The 13,887-nt window shown below is 42.6% G+C and overlaps 1 long non-coding RNA gene across 1 annotated transcript in view; it reads left to right on the top strand.

The window, feature by feature from the left end:
- The first annotated feature begins 1,603 nt into the window (after positions 1 to 1,603).
- LOC149434172 (uncharacterized) overlaps positions 1,604 to 13,887 on the top strand; it is an 89,897-nt gene continuing 77,613 nt past the window's right edge. The window contains exon 1 of the long non-coding RNA XR_016308802.1: positions 1,604 to 1,638. This is a non-coding gene — a long non-coding RNA (uncharacterized LOC149434172). The remainder of the gene's footprint in view (positions 1,639 to 13,887) is intronic.

Raw genomic sequence — 13,887 nt, 5'->3', positions numbered from 1 at the left:
GCGAATTTACAAAAATAAAATAATGACATGAAAATGTAATGTTGGGGTTTTTTTACATATTAAAGTTAAATTTAAAAAGCTCAGAATTTTTACACAACAGGGCAAGCCAAATAATTAAAATAAAGGCAGTGAGTGAATCTGCAAGAATAAAAAAATCATGACATAAAAATGTGTTTTTTTTTCTTTTTACCTAAAATCTCATTTAAAGGGCTCCGGATTTTAACACAAGATGGGCAAACCAAATAGTTTTTAAAAGAAAAGGGGTGAGTGAATTTGCAAAAAATAAAATAATGACATAAAAATGTGGGTTTTATTTACCTAAAATTAAATTTAAAAAAAAATCAGAATTTTACTGTACATGTATTGCTGTGTCGGCTTTCTTCTAATAAAAATCTTTTTTGGAAAAATCAGAATTTTTACACAACAGGGACAATCCAAATAATTAAAATAAAGACGAGGAGTGAATCTGCAAGATCAAAATGACATAAAAATTTACTTGCTTTTTTTTTCTTTTTGCCTAAATTTTCATTAAAGGGCTCGGAATTTCGACACAACATGGGTAAAGTTAATACAAGGATAGCAGTCACTGGTTTTGTAAGAAGAAAATAATTACATCATTTTTTTAAACCTAAAATTGCAGTTAAAGGGCTCAGGATTCCAATGGAACGTGCAATCTCTAAAAAGAAGTGTCGCACGACTGTGCAAAAAAAAAAATATTTATATATTTTTTAACCTAAAATTCAATGTAAAGGGCTCCGGATTTTAACGCAACATGGGCACCCCGAATGAAATAAAATAGAAATAAAATAAGTGATAAACATAACGAGATTTTTTCTTCTTTTTATCTAAAAATAAATTCAAAAGGCTCAGCATTTTAACACAACGCGGGCAAATCATAATTTATTTTTAAAGGGGGTAAGTGATTGTATCAGAATAAAATAACGACATCAAAATTAATAATTAAAAAAAAAAGAAAAGAAAAAAAAAGTAAAACGAAAATCGAGCCACGATGTACAGTAAAGAATATATTTTTTGCAGGATTAACATGATTCCCTATAGGTAGGTCTTGAGCTAAGCACACAGTGTTTCCCAGGATTACCATGACTAAGAGCAATAGGTGATCACTCACCAGGTAAGTGGTTACTAATACTCTTGATTATTATTTTTTTTTGCTTAGCAGCTTGCAGGTAAAGTCTGAATCCTGAGGATTAAACTGACACCTCACTGCAAACAGAACTGGTGCCAAGTTTTGTGATCAGGTTGGGCTGTCTGGGAGGGAAAGAAGGAGAAATCTGCAGCCAGAGAAAACCTAAAGAGAAGCCAAATGACCACTTACCTGCCAGTCTGATCTCCCCAGCAGAGCCATCAGTTGGGGGTTCTATGGGGGGATAGTTACACAGCACCGCTTGAGAGTCTGACTGTTACCTGTGCAGCAGGAGCACCTGGAGTAGGTCCCTGGGGCTGTGCGCATGCGCTCTGCTGTCTGACACCCAGCCAAAAAAAAAAAAAATGTTGTCTTTAGAGAGCATCTTCCAGCCCCTCTGTGCTACACCTCCCCTTTTTATCCAGTTTAATCTCACCCCATGCTCTGAAGTCTCTCAAAGTGGCTCAGGATCCCTGGCTGGGGGGTGAGGGAAGGTAGGACAAGGCTTACAGGTTTGATTTTTGGACAGAAGATAGTGAAGGGGGGGGGGGGGGATTGCAATATAATATGAATGTTTTACTTACCAGGCTGCTCCTCAATTCATCCCTAAACACCCCCTCCCCCCAGCTCCTTAACTGTAATAATTAATTTTTTTTTTTTCTCAAACTGCCCCCACCCCCAATTACCTCCTGTTAGCTAGATTATTCCTCCTTCTCCTCTTCCTTCTCATTATTAATAATAAACGGTTTTCTCATATCTTTCCATACTGTGCCTCAGTTTACTCTTTCTTAAAGTGAACCCATCAGTACCTTTACAGGTCTGCATGGATACAATCCTGGCATGTCACAGAATACATTAATATTATCCTCTTTCTTTTTTTTTTTTAGAAAAGCTAAACTTTTTTATCATTTAAAAAAAAAATACAAATATATATATATATATATATATATATATATATATATATATAAAAATATGACCAATATATATACTGTGCATGTATATATAAATATGTGCAATATATATAAATATGACCAATATATATACTGTGCATGTATATATAAATATGTGCAATATATATAAATATGACCAATATATATACTGTGCATGTATATATATATATATATATATATATTTATATATAAACCAATCTCCATGCCAGATCCATTCCTGCATCAATATTATCTTTTTTTTTTTTAAGCTCCATCTTTTATCATTAGGAAAAAAATGTGTTATATATATATATATATATATATATATATATACACAGTATATATATATATATTTTTATATATATATATACACACACAGTAAATATATATATATATATATATATATATATATATATATATACACTGTGCATATATATATATATATATATATATATATATAAAAGCTCCATCTTTTATCATTGGAAAAAAAAGTTATATATATATATATATATATATATATATATATATATATATATACAATCTCCATACCAGATCCATTCCTGGCATGTTACAAAATACATCAATATTATATATATTTTTTTTAAAAGTTCCATTGTTTATCATAAGAAATTTTTTTTTCATATATATATATATATATATATATATACATATAAAACCAATCTCCATACCAGAAAAATCCCTGGCATGTTACAGAATACTTCAATATTATCTTTTTTTTATTATTTTATTCTTTAAAGTTACACCTTTTATATAAAAAAATAAAATAAAATTATATATATATAATTCCTAGATTGTAAGTTAGAAAGAGCAGGGCCCTCAATCCCCTCATGTTTTGCATTGTATTGGTATTGTTCTGTCACATGTTCTGTCCCCCTTTGTAATGTACAGCGCTGAGCAAACTATTGGCACTTTATAAATACTGTATAATAATAATAATATATATATATATATATACATACCAATCTCCATGCCAGAAATATTCCTGGCATGTCACAGAATATTATCTTTTTTCTTTAAAATAAATAAATAAGGTGGGAGGCTGCAGCAGGGGCTGATCTGTGTCACAGATTTGTGAACCCGGCTAAGAAATGCGCAAACACCAGCATTTACATGATTGCATCATCTCTGAACCAAGTTACTGAGTGAAAGTCCCCAACTCCTTTAGTAAATAACCCCACTACCTAGCACACTGCACTTAGTAGGAGAAAATATACATGCTCTTGGGTCTAATTTAATGATACTGAAGGTGGATTTTTTTTTAAATACAAGCAGATAACAAGATAGAATGCTTGGAGAAGAGATGGGATAACATGCGGCAAAATGATCGCATTATCTCACTTTGAAGCCAGTTTTGTATGCAACAGGAAAAGAGCAGCGCAGACTGTTCACTTAGCAAAGTAAATGTTCAGGAGGCTTTAGTAACTGAAGTGAGGGTTTGTTGAATTTCAATACATAGACCTGGGCTAAAGAAATATAAAAACAAAAGGTTGTCACCTGCACCTGCTTGTATGACAAAAGCGAATAAAGCTTCGCCCTGTTTACTAAATGAACTTTGCTAAATGTGCAGTTTCTTCCCCATGACAATACACTAGCGGGTGACCTGGAAGATTGTTGTGGGTTTCAGGGAACAAACAAGACCGCGAAGCTCCAGTATTGACTGTGAGATGTCCTTCATGACCTGAGTGGAGTGATCTAGATTTCAACAGATGGGAATGTTTTGGTGCAGGGTGCAGGGTTATGCACCAAGCTGACAACATGGCACGACCCTCTCTTGGGCGAGCAACAGCCATCAAACTGGAAAACCCATATTGGACAATCAGTTGGTTGGCCTTCTCTTGTGTGAGCAACAGCCAACATACTAGAAAATCCACGCTGAATAATTAGTTGGTTGGTCTTCTCTTGTGCGAGCAACAGCCAACATACTAGAAAATCCATATTGGACAATCAGTTGGTTGGCCTTCTCTTGGGCAAGCAACAGCCATCAAACTGGAAAATCCATGTTGGACAATTAGTTCGTTGGCCTTCTCTTGTGTGAGCAACAGCCATCATACTGGAAAATCTGTGTTGGACAATTAGTTGGTTGTCCTTCTCTTGGGCGAGCAACAGCCATCAAACTGGAAAACCCATATTGGACAATCAGTTGGTTGGCCTTCTCTTGTGTGAGCAACAGCCAACATACTAGAAAATCCACGCTGAATAATTAGTTGGTTGGTCTTCTCTTGTGCGAGCAACAGCCAACATACTAGAAAATCCGTATTGGACAATCAGTTGGTTGGCCTTCTCTTGGGCGAGCAACAGCCATCAAACTGGAAAATCCATGTTGGACAATTAGTTCGTTGGCCTTCTCTTGTGTGAGCAACAGCCATCATACTGGAAAATCTGTGTTGGACAATTAGTTGGTTGTCCTTCTCTTGGGCGAGCAACAGCCATCAAACTGGAAAATCCATGTTGGACAATCAGTTGGTTGGCCTTCTCTAGGACAAACAACAGCCATCATACTGGAAAATCCATGTTGGACAATTAGTTGGTTGACCTTCTCTAGGACAAACAACAGCCATCATACTGGAAAATCCATATTGGACAATCAGTTGGTTGGCCTTCTCTTGGGCGAGCAACAGCCATCAAACTGGAAAATTCATGCTGGACAATCAGTTGGTTTGACTTCTCTTGTGCGAGCAACAGCCATCATACTGGAAAATCTGTGTTGGACAATTAGTTGGTTGTCCTTCTCTTGGGCGAGCAACAGCCATCATACTGGAAAATTCATGCTGGACAATTAGTTGGGTGACCTTCTCTTGTGCGAGCAACAGCCAACATGCTAGAAAATCCACGTTGAATAATTAGTTGGTTGTCCTTCTTTTGTGTGAGTAACAGCCATCATACTGGAAAACCCATGCTGGACAATCAGTTGGTTGGCCTTCTCTTGGGCGAGCAACAGCCATCATACTGGAAAATTCATGCTGGACAATTAGTTGGTTGGCCTTCTCTTGGGCGAGCAACAGTCATCAAACTAGAAAATCCATGTTGGACAATTAGTTGGTTGTCCTTCTCTTGAGCAAGCAACAGTCATCATAGTGGAAAATCCATGCTGGACAATCAGTTGGTTGGCCTTCTCTTGTGTGAGGAACAGCCATCATACTGGAAAATCCATGCTGGACAATCAGTTGGTTGGCATTCTCTTGGGTGAGTACAGCAATAATACTGGAAAATTCATGATTGACAATCAGTTGGTTGGCTATTTTATGGGTGAGCAATAGTCATCATCCAGGAAAATCCATGTTGCTCAATCAGTTGATTGCCTTTACCTTTTGTGAGCAAAAGCCATCACCTAGGAAAATTCATGTTGGACAGTGAGTTGGGTAGCCTTCTCTTGGGTGAGAAATAACCATCATCCAGGAAAACCTATAATGGACAATGAGTCTCTACAACAGTCCATAAACAAGCAATGGCTGTCACCAGATTTGGTCAGCAGCAGGCATCTCCCTGTCCAACAGATCTCAGAAGGAAATGGTGGGCAGGCTAAGGTTTCCACGATGGAGAAGCCTCCACATTCCCTTCTCTTCCTTACTCTGTAAGCATAAATATGAAGGCTTAAGCAACCTAAGCAGGGGCAGACTGACAACTCATGGGGCCCCTGGGCAATAGGGGACCATGGGGCCCCTGTGTCCTCACCCACACTCAAATGACACCCAAAAAAGCCTATGAAAGGTACCAGGGGCATCTCATGGGGCCCCCTACTGCCCCCGGGCACTCGGGCAGTGCCCGAGTTCCCAAATGGTCAGTCCACCCCTGAACCTAAGCCTTGATATTTACACCTGTAACTAGCTTTCTTTGTCAAGTCACATCTTCTTCCCTCATCTGACCAACCTTCTAATGTCTATGGGCAGGATTGTTTGAATTGTCCACAGTTAGAGAGTACATAAAGGTTTCCAATCATCCCAACCATGGAATATGTGGTACATCAAAGTCAACCGTCTTTCTAAGATGTCAAAAAACAATCAGCAAGGTGATTTTGACTGGCCAGTATTGTAGAATTCCTGCTTGGGCAAGGTCACTTTTATGACCCTTTATGACTTTTACGCCTTTCCACCAGTTTCCGAAGACACCTATCTGGTAAAGCACTTTAATGGATGATGAAGAGGGATCTTTGTCAAGTCATTAATAGCTGTTGGTTTTTCCTCAAAGTTGTTTCATTAGCATTTTGTACAATGTGTGAATGTCCTCAAGTAGTAGGCTAAAATAAACTTGATCCTCATTAGCCCCTGGAGGCCTTCAATTGCAAATGTTGAGTAAGTAGAAGCTACTGAGCAGGGCCCCCCTGGGGAGGACTCAAAGATGGACTGCCTTTTCAGCAGCTCATAATGAGCCCATGTCCGGGGTGTTAATCTCATTTAACCCCTGCCATTCCCAGCATCATCAGGACCCTGTAATAGCCCTCAGGGACCTTCTCTGTCATTGGCCCCTTTGTGTCCTGCTGAGTTTAAAGTGTAGGCCTCACACAGCCCATTGTGACATCCCTCTTCCAGTACAAAGGTATGAGGGGAGCTCCAGTACAACAGTTAGGCCTGTCTGAAGCGACGATGGTTGCACAGTTCTGCCAGTTATGGTGGGATCGGTCCACCAAAGTTGAACTCACCATTTAGTTATCGTTTGGAAGGTTGTTGTTCCACAAAGAGGAACCTATTGGTGGTATGGAGAGAAGACGCCAAGCGGTATAGGCCAATGCTGCTTACGTCCTGTGCAATGATAATGTTCAGAGGAGATTTGTTTTGTTAGCCCATGCGGTTTGGTCATTCCACCAAATGATGGCTGGCACCCATGAAGATCATAAGAAAATCCAGCAAAAAAATATTGTTCACATCCAATTCATGTCTGCCAATGGCACAAGAGACAGGGTGCCTGCTTAGTGTATAGACATGCATGCTCAGCCTGAACCGTACACATACGTGCCATGATTGTATAGGCAATACGGTTGTATCTAGGCTAGGCTTACCTGTCTATCTCTAGGTGTTCATAGACATACTAGAGATAAAGAATAGCCATCTTGTGACCACCTCTATAGTGCCTTCTGAACACCCCTTCCCATCCTCCCATTTGTCTCTTCTATTTCTAAGGGGTTCTATTTCTCCTGCTGTGCCTCCCACCATCCCGGCAATGAATTCACAGGTCTGCACACCCGCTGTGCCCATTATGAGGGGTTCCCTCCATCCCTGTGCTGAGTTCCCGGGTCTGCACGCCCACTGCACCCTTTATGAGGGGTTCCCGCCATCCCTGTGCTGAGTTCCCGGGTCTGTACGCCCGCTGCGCCCATTATGAGGGGTTCCCGCCATCCCTGTGTTGAGTTCCTGGGTCTGTACACCCGTTGTGCCCATTATGAGGGGTTCCCGCCATCCCTGTGCTGAGTTCCCCGGGTCTGTACACCCATTGTGCCCATTATGAGGTGTTCCCGCCATCCCTGTGCTGAGTTCCGGGGTCTGTAAACCCACTGTGCCCTTTATGAGGGGTTCCCACCATCCCTGTGCTGAGTTCCTGGGTCTGTACACCCACTGCACCCATTATGAGGGGTTCCCGCCATTCCTGTGCTGAGTTCCCGGGTCTGTACACCCACTGCGTCCATTATGAGGGGTTCCCTCCATCCCTGTGCTGAGTTCCTGGGTCTGCACGCCCGCTGTGCCCATTATGAGGGGTTCCCTCCATCTCTGTGCTGAGTTCCGGGGTCTGAACACCCGCTGTGCCCTTTATGAGGGGTTCCCACCATCCCTGTGCTGAGTTCCCGGGTCTGTTCAACCGATGTGCCCATTATAAGGGGTTCCCGCCATCCCTGTGCTGAGTTCCCGGGTCTGTTCACCTGCTGTGTCAATTATAAGCAGCTCCCACCATCCCTGTTGACTTTCTTTCTTTATTTTGTATTATGGGGAAGGAACAGGAGATGCTCGGACACACAAAGGTGGGTGAAAAAACCCCAAATTCCCAGGCGGCCTTTAAAAGAGTCAGGACTTGTAGCAGAGAGATCTTGCTGTTGGCGTATCCCAGACATAGAAGCAAGGTGCTGGTTCAGCCCACTAGGACCCACCTATAACAGAAGATCAATATGTGAAAATAAAATATAATAATGAATATAATATAACCGCAAATAATAGCGCTCACAAAACAAATCAATACCACCACCAAATTATTTTGTGGTTATATTATATTCATTATTATATTTTATTTTCACATATTGATCATTATTTCAATTATTGTTCCATAATAGCGGCTCCTACACTATTTATTTATTATTTATTATTATTTCTATTATTTAATATTATTTATATATATGCTGTATTTCATGGTACTACAGTCCAGGGGCGCGATGATGTAGACTTTGGAATATTATTATTATTATACAGTATTTATATAGCGCCAATGGGTATGCTCAGTGCTGGGGGACAGAACATGAGACAAGACCGTAACAATACAATACACGAAGGGTTCGAGGGCCCTGATCTTTCGAGCTTACAATCTAGGAGGGAGGGGAAGGTGGTACAGGAGGAGATGGCTGTGGGGGATGGAGTGGTGGGAGGAGTGGGGGAGGTCAGGTGTTAGGTGAGGGCGAGGTAGGCTTCCCTGAAGAGATGGGTTTTCACGGTGCGCCTGAAGGTGAGGAGGGTAGGTGACATTCTGATGGATTGGGGTAGGGAATTCCAGAGGATGGGGGAAGTCCTGGAGAAGTCCTGCAATCGGGCGTGGGAGGAGGAGACCAGGGAGCTAGAGAGTAGGAGGTCCTGTGAGGAGCGGAGGGCACGGGTAGGGTGGTATTTGGGTATCAGGTCAGTTATGTAGTTCGGGGCGGCGTTGTGAATGGCTTTGTAGGTCAGGGTTAGCAGTTTGAATTTGATGCGTTGGGCAATCGGGAGCCAATGAAGGGATTGGCAGAGGGGGGAGGCGGATGTGGAGCGGTCGGTGAGGTGGATGAGTCTTACCGCTGAGTTTAGGATCGACTGGAGTGGGGATAGCGTTCGTTTGGGTAGGCCGGTGAGAAGGGAGTTGCAGTAGTCCAGGCGTGAGATGATGAGGGAGGCCGGTGAGGAGGGAGTTGCAGTAGTCCAGGCGTGAGATGATGAGGGAGGCCGGTGAGGAGGGAGTTGCAGTAGTCCAGGCGTGAGATGATGAGGGAGTGTACGAGTAGTTTGGTGGTGTCTGGGGTGAGGAACAAGCGTATCTTGGAGATGTTGTGGAGGTGCAGCCTGCAAGATCTAGATAGCAGTATATCAGATGATATTTGATATATTATTGATAGTTTTCACCAGGGTTTATTTTTATCCATATAACAGAAGATGACTGAGCGGTCGGATATGAGTTTGCTGGGTCCAGTGGACTGGTGATCACAGGGGGTCTCTTACCCATTTAGCCAGGTTTAACATCGCACTTCTCATCGTACATGAAGCAGGCTATGTCATATTTATACTGTTTTTAGTTTTCTTTTGCATCTTTTTGAACATTATTATTATCAAGGATTTATATCGCGCCAACAGTTTGCTCAGCGCTTTACAACATGAAGACGGACATTCCAGTTACAATGCGATTTGGTACAAGAGGAAGCCCTGGTCCTTAGAGCTTACAATCTAGGAGGATGGGGTCTTCAGGTTCGTCCATGAAGGGTCTCCCGTAAACATCAACCTTTCCCCACGGATCGATGGCCGACGCGGTACTCTGCTACCTGCCTTTGAAAGAACCCTTTTAGGAGCTGGGCAGGGAAGTACGGAGAGCCCCAGGCAATGGTGGTGTGTTGGGGAGCATCTCACAGATGGTGCTAATAGGAAGGCCCCTATGTGTCACACAAAGCAGCAGCCCGCCACCTTTTATCACAATAACCTTCTCCATTTTTAATGAAGTCTCCACCTGTCAGCACATTGTAAAAATAAAACCTCACAGAGCGCAATAAAGTACTCTCACTGCCTATGGGATGGAGGAGATCGGCTCCTTTCATGTCCTACAAAACGTTCTGTCCGTACTCGAGGGATCGCCGCATCCTACGTTACACAAATCAGCGTCACAACTCCATGGGGCAACCTCAGAAATATTTTTGAAATTTTGAAAATATTTCAGTAAAACGATTTATATGTAAAGGGCTTAAAAAAATCGAGTGAGAAAATGTGTTTGTTACAACTTCAGGCCATACATGGGTTGAATCATTATTATTATTATACAGGATTTATATAGAGCCAACAGTTTGCTGAGCGCTTTACAATATGGCACCATCTGCCTGGAGTTTGCATGTTCTCCCTGTGCCTGCGTGGGTTTCCTCCGGGTACTCCGGTTTCCTCCCACACTCCAAAGACATGCTGGTAGGTGAATTGGTTCCTGTCTGAATTGTCCCTAATATGTGTATGTATGAATGTGAGTTAGGGACCTTAGATTCTACACCCCTTGAGGGTTAGAGACCTTAGATTGTACCCCCCTTGAGGGTTCGGGACCTTAGATTGTACGCCCCTTGAGGGTTAGGGACCTTAGATTCTACACCCCTTGAGGGTTAGGGACCTTAGATTGTACTCCCCTTGAGGGTTAGAGACCTTAGATTGTACCCCCCTTGAGGGTTCGGGACCTTAGATTGTACGCCCCTTGAGGGTTAGGGACCTTAGATTGTACACCCCTTGAGGGTTAGGGACCTTAGATTGTACGCCCATTAAGGGTTAGGGACCTTGGATTGTACGCCCTTTGAGGGTTAGGGACCTTAGATTGTACACCCCTTGAGGGTTAGGGACCTTAGATTGTACACCCCTTGAGGGTTAGGGACCTTAGATTGTACGCCCCTTAAGGGTTAGGGACCTTAGATTGTACGCCCCTTGAGGGTTAGGGACCTTAGATTGTACGCCCCTTGAGGGTTAGGGACCTTAGATTGTACGCCCCTTGAGGGTTAGGGACCTTACATTGTACGCCCCTTGAGGGTTAGGGACCTTAGATTGTACGCCCCTTGAGGGCTCGGGACCTTAGATTGTACGCCCCTTGAGGGTTAGGGACCTTAGATTGTATGCCCCATGAGGGTTAGGGACCTTAGATTGTACGCCCCTTGAGGGTTAGGGACCTTAGATTGTACGCCCCTTGAGGGTTAGGGACCTTAGATTGTACGCACCTTGAGGGTTAGGGACCTTAGATTGTATGCCCCATGAGGGTTAGGGACTGGTGTGAATGTACAATATATATGTAAAGTGCTGTGTACATAGACTGTGCTATATAAGTACCTGAAATACATAAATAAATAAATACATAAATAACGGGAGACAATACAGCAACAATACAGTTCAATACAAGAGGGTTAGGAGGGCCCTGATCCTTGGATCTTACAATCTAATTGGGAGGGGCTGGTGGTAAAAAAGGTAATAACTGTGGGGGATGGACTGGTAAGAGGAGTATTATATATTATTATTATTATTATACAGGATTTATATATTATTATTATTATACAGGATTTATATATTATTATTATTATACAGGATTTATATATTATTATTATTATACAGGATTTATGGCGCTCAGGAGACAATACAACAACAATAGCTGAATATTTTTTACAGGCCTGTAAATGTTGCGGCATTACCAGGACATATTATCTGTCACACAGAGACAATGTTTTATCCAAACGCATCGCTCTTGATTTCCTACAGCAGTGGAGGCAAAGGACCTGCTTAGTAAATAGAGTGAAGCTGTTTATTTGGAATACCGGATCATGTGCTGAGAAATGAACAGAACAGAGTTTTCAGGAGCACATGATGTTTGACTGGAGTGAACACGGCTCCACCTTATTTACTAATCTCATTGAACATTCACTTTCCTGAACCGTCTCAGTCAGCCCCACTCTGTTCTTCAGATATATGTCCTACTCCTTCCTTCTCACCCTCCAGAGGATTCCCCCCCCCCCTTCCTGATCAGGCTTTTTTTTTGCATTACAGCGCTGCGCTACCTTAACTGCGCGGTCATGCAACGCTGTACCCAAATGAAATTTACGTCCTTTTTTTCCCACAAATAGAGCTTTCTTTCGGTGGTATTTGATCGCCTGTGCATTTTTTATTTTTTTGGCTATAAACAAAAAAAGACCGACAATTTTGGAAAAAAAACAATATTTTTGACTTTTTGCTACACACATATCCAGTAAAAAAAATGTACAAAAATCAAATTTCGCCAAAATGTATTCTTCGTCATGTCTTTGCTAAAAAAAAAATCCCAATACGTGTAAATTAATTGATTTATGTGAAAGTTATAGAGTTTACAAATGGCGGGATAGATACTGGGATTTTTTTTTTATACTAGTAATGGCAGCGATCAGCGACTTATAGCGGGACCGCCGCGGGCATTTTGACACTGGGGGGGAACTGACTTGGTGTCACTGACATCCCCAGTGACACCAAAACAGTGATCAGTGCTAATAAAAAGCACTGACACTGTACTAATGGCACTGGGCAGGAAGGGGTTAACATTTGGGGCGATCAAAGGGTTAACCGTGTGCTGTGTGTGTTTTACTAGGGAAACATGCTGATGTGTATTTCCCTGCTGTACAGTGCCCCTATAGCAAGCCATTTGCTATGGGGGCGCTGGTGCATGCTCATCTCCGAGCCCCGCTCTCCACAAGAAACAGCAGAGTGGGACTATGCCCCCACTCCCTCCTCACAGGCTGTGATTGACAGCAGCAGGAGCCAATGGCTCCCACTGCTGTGTCTTGGACCAATGAGGAGGGCGAGCCCCATAAAAGCCGAGTCTCCTGTGCACATCGCTGGAACAAGATTAACTCAGATGAGTATTGGGGGGACTGGGGGGAGCGCTGCACCAATAAGGTTCTTTTACCTTCATGAAGGTAATAAACATTAAGCCTTTACAACCATTTTAAGTTTTCCAGTTGAACCTAATAAAAAAAATATGTAAATCAACAGACTTAGTGTTTTTTTGTGTCTTTCTCGTTTTTCTATGTATAGTTGATTGGTATTTCTGTTCAGGGCTGCTGTTAGAAACCACAGGACCCCATAGAGCCAACCTGAAAGCCCCCTCCCCCAAAAAAACAACATAGTTTACTATGGCTTAGTTATGAAGGAACACAGCGAGAGATTGGTTTCGATCACTCGTTGTGTTCATTCAAGAAAGGACGGGGCTGGTAAATGTGACATATTTCCCGGACCCTTCCCCAACTCTCCATCCTGAAGGATCCTATTGTGAGCTTGCAGCTGCCGGTGGGAAGGAGAGGATGTAAGATGGCAGCACTGTGGTGGTGGGGGCACACGGGGGGGGGGGCTTGGCAGCAGGGGAAAATGTATGGTGCACAGGGAGGGTTATGGGTGCTGTGGGGGGCAATTACTGGAACCGATCCCCTGTATGGCTCTCTTTGTAGCAACTGAAAGCCAGTGGGAGGGAGAGCCGTACAGGGGTTTGGTTCCAGTAATTGCCCCCCCGCCATGCCAGTCAGCCTCCCTGCCCACATCCAATGCACCCAGCTGCCTGGGCCCTGTACATGAGGACTGGTGGTACCCCCTTTATCCATGGCCCTGTTTACGCCGTTACCTTCCCTGTTAACTCTCCCAAATTTTCTCTGAGATTTTGGAGATATGAAAAATCTCAATTTCTCCAGTGGCCATAACCGGTACCCGCTTCAGATCTACTAGATCATGGTCTCCAAACTCTCCAAACAAAGGGCCAGTTTACTGTGCTTCAGAAGATGTTCTGGTGTCAGTGAGAGTAAACAGTTACCCAGACATGGTGGTCAGTGGGAGAAGGTAAAGAGCCACATCTTTATGTGCCCTATTGTTGATATCAGTGGCAGGAATTGTG

Source organism: Staurois parvus, unplaced genomic scaffold (assembly GCF_062004578.1).
Source record: "Staurois parvus isolate SC_StPar_1 unplaced genomic scaffold, SC_StPar_1.0 ptg001812l, whole genome shotgun sequence".
Classification (NCBI taxonomy): Eukaryota; Metazoa; Chordata; class Amphibia; order Anura; family Ranidae; genus Staurois; species Staurois parvus.
Note: the sequence above shows the minus strand (reverse complement) of the source record. Positions and strands in the feature narration are given on the sequence as shown.